This window comes from Nicotiana tabacum, chromosome 20 (assembly GCF_000715075.1).
Source record: "Nicotiana tabacum cultivar K326 chromosome 20, ASM71507v2, whole genome shotgun sequence".
Taxonomy (NCBI): Eukaryota; Viridiplantae; Streptophyta; class Magnoliopsida; order Solanales; family Solanaceae; genus Nicotiana; species Nicotiana tabacum.
In genome coordinates, this window is record NC_134099.1 from 70,543,128 (window position 1) to 70,550,875 (window position 7,748).

The 7,748-nt window shown below is 41.8% G+C and overlaps 1 long non-coding RNA gene across 2 annotated transcripts; it reads right to left on the reverse strand.

The window, feature by feature from the left end:
- Positions 1-4,234: 4,234 nt before the first annotated feature.
- Positions 4,235-7,422, reverse strand: LOC107796212 (uncharacterized). Of its 2 annotated transcripts, none has more exons than XR_001650343.2 (3): positions 7,306-7,422; positions 6,314-6,372; positions 4,235-5,429 (listed from the first exon to the last, which is right to left on the reverse strand). It is a non-coding gene; the product is annotated as an uncharacterized LOC107796212 (long non-coding RNA). The 2 variants fall into 2 exon arrangements; XR_001650342.2 differs by lacking the exon at positions 4,235-5,429 and adding an exon at positions 5,447-6,156.
- Between the last annotated feature and the right edge of the window lie 326 nt (positions 7,423-7,748).

Below are 7,748 nucleotides of genomic sequence, written 5' to 3' on the forward strand. Positions count from 1 at the left end.
TATTTCGTGTAGAATAGTTGGAGCAACAGCAGGGGGCTTACAAAATGGTAAGGATCCCCTTTATATAGGAGGGGAATCCCAACATAGTACAAAATACATTAATTGTAAAGATATGGAGATGGGACAGCCAGATGTGACGCCAGGCTTTGCTAGTGCTATCTGCTCGCCTTGGGAACTCCCATCCTTGGCATCGTCGTTGGGTCGAGCGTAAATGGACATCGAGGGAGAGAACTCGACCGCAATCTTGCAGCCTCGAGATCTCGAGATGATTTCCCGGAACACCTTAATGACGAGGAATTGGACCCTCCGATTTCATCGTATACAAATAATCTCCGCATTTCCTGGAACAAAGTAATAGGAAACGATTTTGAGCCGTCATTCTGAGACCATCATTGCTGTGACGTCAACCTATAAGAGCATTAAATGCCATGTCCCAGAAAACCTTGCAAGGGTCGCCGTCAAATGCGATTATTGAGGAACCCACGAACTACTATTGGCTCGTCCTTTCCGCTGCCCAAGCGATTCCTATAAATACATCCACTGTTTGATAATCTTCATCTTCGTAGCATCTTCAAATTCATGAGTCCACACCCATCTTCTTTTACACTCTTTCGTCTTGCTTTCTGAGAGGAAATTTTACCATTGCTATGGCCAGGACTTCTAGAACGGTTCCTCGGTGGAATAAAGCTGCATCTTTATCTCGGCCGTCCAAGGAGAAAGCCAAAGCGGTACCCACCTTGGAACAGTGCACTCCCTCAAAGCTTGACAAGTCAAAAGATTTTATCGTAGATGCCACTTCATCCACATCAGACCGATGTGAACATGTGTCCCGATACATTAGTGTAGTAACCAACATCGAAACAGTGAAGACAGACTGCTGATGGGGCGAGGCAGTGAAGGTGGAAATTTCCGGCCCTAACGAGAATATAACGGACTACAAGGACGGATTCCATCATGTGTATACCTACCCGTTAACCTTGGGTCCTGCTGAGTCCTCTGAATCTTCTAAAACTTCTCCCCAAAAAATAGATCCGGTTATCCTTGATTTTTGCGATAAATATCAAGTGACGCTCGGCCAGATCTATCTCTCTATCTGGAGGATAGTATTGATGCTCCGTCATTTCACAAAAGGGGTTGTGGGCGAGGTTTTTACCCTCAACCATTTGATTATGCTGTACAACCCTCGGTTTTATCTAGGTTTGATTAGGCTCCATAATCGATCTAAAAATCATTTTTCTCGAGCATCAACGAGGGGAAGGACCAGGGATGGATGGGCAGGTTCGTCCGGGTAAGGACCTCGGACATCATTCCAGCCCAGAGGATGCCTTTCCCGGAGAGGTGGAACACACAACGTAAGCGACTCTCCCTTAACCATATTTGGTAATTTTCTTCCCTTTTTTCCGGATTGATGATTTCTTTGTCGTTTCACACAGCCGCTGCTTGGTACCCCGAGGCGGTTTCAGACTTGCCAGGGTGGATCAGATGGTTCGATGCCGCATTCCCGTATCATGTTCGGTGTTGGACCGACCTGGCCAAAGAGCGATGGGTGGCCAAGAATCATGGCAGAGCTTCTTTGCTGCCTATGTCTTAGATTCGCATTTCTCTCTGTGTCCCCTGTGCTGACAAATTATGGTTATCATGCTTGTGCAGGCCTTGGCAAGAATATAGAGATGAGGCCGCCCCTAGTGGCCGGACGGAGGTCTCAGCGCCCGGCAAGGGCAAGAAGAGGGAAGGCAAGGCCGCTGTCGACCTTCCTACGATAAAGAAATATAGGTCACTCGAACATCAAGCCGCTGCTAGGACCTCTGTTTCAACTTCAGGGGCAAATCCCGGCGCCAAGGACGAGGATGACGATGAATGCCAGTTGGCCCAGAGGACAAGGTCAAGTGCGGGAGCCTCGCATGTGCCTCGATCGGAGGCTGCTGAGTCTGGAATGGACGAATCAGGTCGGTCCCGTAGACCAGAGACCCTTGAGGGGGTGTTAATGTGGCTACAGATCGCATGACCGGGTTTGGCGCAGTTCCCATTGGGGGGACCGCTGCTATCGATCCTGAAGGGTCGGGGCTCGGAGCTTTTTAGGAGCAAGGGTTGCCTTTTGGGGAAATCGGCGACATGAATGATTTCATCTCGTGCTTTCAGGTCTCGTCAGGGGAGTTGAGGGACGCTCAAGAAGAGAACACTGTCCAAGCAGGGATTCCTCTCCAAGGGGGAGGCTCTCTTTCCAACATCTTTGACGGTGTTAGCGATAGTATCGGTCTTGACATTCCTGGAGCCTTCAAGGCGGCGGAGAGATTCATACGGAAAGTGATAGTTGTCTTTCGTATATTTCTTTTAGTCTTGGGCATCATTCATCGTCTTTCCAACTTTTCTGTTATGTCATAGTGCAAGGATATGTATGATCATGACCTCGTTCGGCTCCACGAGGAGCTTTCTTACCGCGAAGGGGAGTGTAAGAAGCTTGCCTCGATGCTGCGGGATTTGGAGGCTCACTCTGCCCGAGGAGAGAAAGAATTAGGAGAGCTTTGAGCTGCTTTGGAGAGAGCGCTCTGGGAAAAGGCTGATCTTGCTGTGCAGGTATCTCGACCTACTCGACCTTTGCTCCCACATTCTGACAGAAATTGACTTACCTTTCTTTTGCAGGTCGAGCAAAATGGTTCACAAATTAGTCAATTGAATGTGGAGATCCTCGGGCTGAGGAAGCAAAGTGAGGTAGCTACTGAGGAGTTGGCGTCATCCCATGATCTTCTCGAGAATGCTCACAAGGAGTTTGCTTCCCTGGTCGCGGCCAAGTCCAAGATTGAAAGAAATGCTGCCACTTATCTTGATGACGCAGCCACGACACATAAAATAGCTCATGACGTATCAATAGCAGCCGAGCATAAGCTAGCTCGGGCTATTAATCATGCTAAGGCGGAGGCGAGGAGAGAAACCCTGGAGGAGATCGGAGCCCGGGGCATCGATCTGTCATTTATCTTGAGGAAGCCCGCGAATTGGAGAGGGAACTGGCTCTTTTACCCGTCCCAAATGAGGGCGAAGATAGTGGTGATGAAGGGTAGTCCCCAAGTCATATGCAACCTTTCTTTTTCCTTTTGTATGCAGTCCCCAGGGGATTGATTTTGTAAAGATGTCTCTTGTGGATACGTTTTTGGCAATGTAAAAAGAGGGACTTTTCTCCTTTCAGTTTTTTCAGTTTTTCTTTTTTGTTCCTATGTTTTTGGGGATTTAGACTTTCGACTTTTGACGTTAGCCTTTCGAAATCCGTTCTTGGTAGGGGTGTGCATTCGGTATTTCGGTTCGATATTTAAGAATTTTGGTTCGGTATTTCGGTATTCGGTTTATCAATTGTGTATACCAAATATCGTACCAAAGTATTTCGGTACGGTTCAGTATTTTTTATTTTGGTTTGGTACGGTTTCGATACGGTTTCGATTTAATAATCGCTAAGTAAGCAATGCTAACGAGTGACAATAATCGCTATATTCAATACTAAGCAGTAAGCAACAGTGCACAATTCAAGGCAACACTTACGAGTGAAAGTGTGCTAGTGCACAATTCAAACTCTAAAGCAAGTGCAATAACGATTAACGAGTGCGCAATTTTGTACAACAATGCACTGTACACAACGATTAAAAGTGCACATTGCACATTAAAAGTGTACAGTGCTTATTTAGCGATTAAAAGTGCACATTGCACAATTTTGTACAACTGTGCACAATTCAAAGCTGCCAATTTTTCCTAACTCACAAATAAACACAATTCACTTGAACCAGCATTACTTACTCTACTTTCATCTGCCATCTATACAAAATTAAACAAATATAAACACAAATTAAGAATCAACAAGCTTTAGGTCTTGCAGCAACTAACAGCAAAGTTAGAGAATAGGACATTAGCAGTTCAATGAGTTTCTATAACTAGTCTAGGGACCACATAATGTGGAGATTGTGTGTCATATTACAGTAATATTCCTCCATATTTGGTATGTTTTAAATTTGAAAAATGCAATATCACACCAATAACAAATACCAACGGGCTTACTGCCATAACATTCCATCGAAAGACCAAACTAGCCACTGATGGTCTTCAGTGAAAGAACTAGCCAGACCACTCACACCACAAAAACAAACAAATTGATCATTTTTAACAAAAATCTCAAATTACAATTAATTTTCCCTTAATACATCACCAACTAATTCATAGTAACAAGTAACTTCAGCAAGCGTCCACAGAGACGAGTCACAAACAGAGAAAATCAATTTCATTACTAATCAACATCATAAAATCCTCCAAGTCTTCCAATTACTAAATATCTAAATTCCCTCGAACGCAAGATAGAACTATAATATACTACTAGAAGCATATCTTGGAGAAAGAGCATGGATGAGCTCATCTGTTCCACTCACAGAGCAAAAAAAAACACAGCCACCTCAAAGCAATAAAAAAATCGATAATACAAAACTTCAAAACTTCGCAGAGCATCCGAGAAAATGGACATTAGTTCTATCTAAACTTCAAAACTTAGATCATAAAATGAGAGTTTCTCGAGACAAATTAGAAAAATGAAGATTGAAGAATAAAAAATTGAAAAGTTATGAACCTATTGAAGTCTTGATTTGAAGAGTTGACAGCAGAGAGCGGACGCCGGACAGCCAATCTGGCAATCTCACTGGTGAGTGGCGACAGCAGACGACGGACAGTGATCTCACATGCGAGTCGTTTGTTCATACTTAGGTTTCTCACTCTCTCAGTCGTTTTTACTTCTTAGTTCTTAGGTTTCTCAGATGTTAGGACTTAGGGTATGAATTAAGAAAGTGAAAGACTTTTGGGTTATTGGGTTGGGCTCCAAAAATTAAAATTTTAGCTTTTGGGTCAGCACTTGGGCTGGGGCGCTGGCCAGTCTACACTCCTAGTCTCCTATATGATTTTTAAATTTTCGGTATTTTTGTCACGACCAAAATAGGAGGGCCATGACGGGCACCCGGTACCTTACTCAACCGAGTACCAACGTAACTTTTAATTTCTTATAATACTATCATGGATAAATGGGCCAAAAGGGTCGTCATGAGATAACCAGAATAAACATAAAGGAATACTAGACATAGGACAACCCAATATGATGTAGAAACTCATACATGTGACATACAGACCTATAAGGACGACATGACCATTTGTAAACTCAACACTTAGGCCAACAAGGCCATACAAGTATCCATAAACCTGACATCTGTCAATAAGCCTTTAAGAGTACATAAAATCATAAAGGTCGGGACAGGGCCCCGTCATATCAATCAATACATATCCAAAGCATACTGACCAAATAGGCAACTCCGGAACAAGTGGAGTGCACCAACACCTCCACTGAGCTTATAGCCTACTAGGAGGAATGTCAACCTATCAATTGGGACTTGAAGGCATAAAAGGCAGCGTCCCTAGGCAAAAGGGATGTCAGTACAAATAAAGTACCGAGTATGTAAGGCAGGAAAACATAAACAAGAACAGTAATATAAATAGAGATAGAGGAGATACAATCTGTAACATCTGTGTGCCTCTGGGGGCTGCTGACTTAAGATGAATAATACATATATATACATAAACTTTTAAAAACATCCGCCTCCATAGGCATTATCATCATCATATCGTACCCAGCATCAAAGAGGACTCGGTAAAAATGTACCCGGACAACATAAGGCTCGGTAGAATCGTACCCGGCCACATGGAGCTCGATAAATCCAACTGATCAATGGCTGCACAATAGGTGCAGTATCCGGCCTACTATAGCGCGACTCTGTAGAGTAAAATAGATACTATATATAGTGCATACTAGACTCATGGAGTCACGTTCTAAACCTTTTGGAGTGACTTAAGGTCGTTGCACTTTCGATTAACATTATGGACATCGCAGTCCGAGATAGCTATAACCGTGTATATATAGAAATATATCTTCGATGCTGTCATTTTGAAATGTCCGCTTTAACCGCTGTTTCACCTCCCAAAGAGCAAAGTTGGCTTGATGAGCGCATATGAGGAAGCGGGAGCAAGAAAATCAATAATCTCTTTCTTGTCCTTCTACTTAAGGTTAAGGGGCAAAGAGAAGCGCTTTTGCTACTGAGAAAGCGAACGGTCAGCGCGAAGGTATCATACCATCAATATGAGCTTCTACAGGATTCAAGGATCATACATACTTGCTTAGAATAACTTATAAGGAAAGAACAACATGGGCAACCTTAGTTTCTAGGAGTAGATCCGTTATGAAATAGAGTATTCATTTCACTTTAGATCATGCCAAAAGAAAGAGGGAAGTGCCTTAACATACCTTAACCATGGTGAGTCCTTAATACCTCCCAAGCTACTCTTCAAACAACTCAACTCAATCTACCGTTGCATAAGGAGATTCAAAATCAGTGTTGAATAAAGGATAAGTCTGCAACTTAAACTTGTAGTTCGTTTATATAAATTCGGCCAGCATCTCCCCTAAAACAAGAGCCTCCTCCAATACCATATACCAACAACAATTACCATAGAAATCCAGCAATACATAATTATCAATAACAAGACAGCATAAAACAACAACAAGTCATAACTATTTTACGACGAGCGACAAGCTCCAATTAGAATTCGTATACCCCATATCACCCCTTATAGACTTTTTACTTTAACTTAATAGTATCATTAACATGATAATGAAGTCATTCATCAATAATTCAAGCCTTATACCATATATCCATAAAAAAGAAAATGATCCACAACTCCAAATATTCTTAATTAGCAACTTTATACACTAGTTCATGTCTAGTTCATCCATTTAACTTAATAAATGCCAAGATAACCTTAAGCGCCTGTAGGAACACAATATAATTACCTGCTACAGTGAATGCAAGTCGAAATCCATGTTATATTTAGATTACAACAGCCCAAGATACCTCAATCAATTCATACAAAAAACGACGACTATAGTAGTGTCCAACGCCCCAAAAATATTACAAAGAATGACTAATCCATTATTTCGCCATTAGGTGGTGTTTCTCCACACAATTTATCTTCCAAAAACTCCATTAAATAGCAGAAAAATATACAGCCCAAAAGCTACACGAAACAGCCCACAAAACAGTCCATTACAAATCAAATAACTCGAACTCACGGCTTCCGATCACCGTCCCATGAGTTCTATCTATTATGAAATAAATTAATGAATCTTACTTGATGTTTAAGAGCTTGAAACCAGAAATAAGGCATTTTTATTAACTTTAAAATACCTTCCAAAACTCAAACTACAAAGAAAAAGAGAAGCTATATAGCGATACTTACGTCGTGGGGATCGTTCTAGTGTTATTGCTTCATGATTTCGTGCCTCGGACGATAATCTTGTTGGATAACCTTGTGCACAGATTAAGGGTGAGGTTAGGGGTCTTATTTGGTCGAGCTCTCTGGAATTATGAAGAAAGAGACGACATAGCAAGATAAATATCCATTTTGGTTGAAAAGTCAAAAGGTGCTACTTGGCACCATCTCATGGCCCTTTTTCAAACACTTATATCTTTTTATCCGGATATCGTATGAATGAATAGTTAAGAGCGTTAGAAACTAAATTCCAAGACCTTCAATTTGATATAATATGTCCCAAAAAGACCTCATATAGCACAGAAAATTTATTACTCAAAAAGCTTCATTACAAGGCAAATCCTTAGTCGGTTTTTCCGTAACTTAAATGCGATTTTTCTCAAACTTTATACTTCATATACAAACATCAT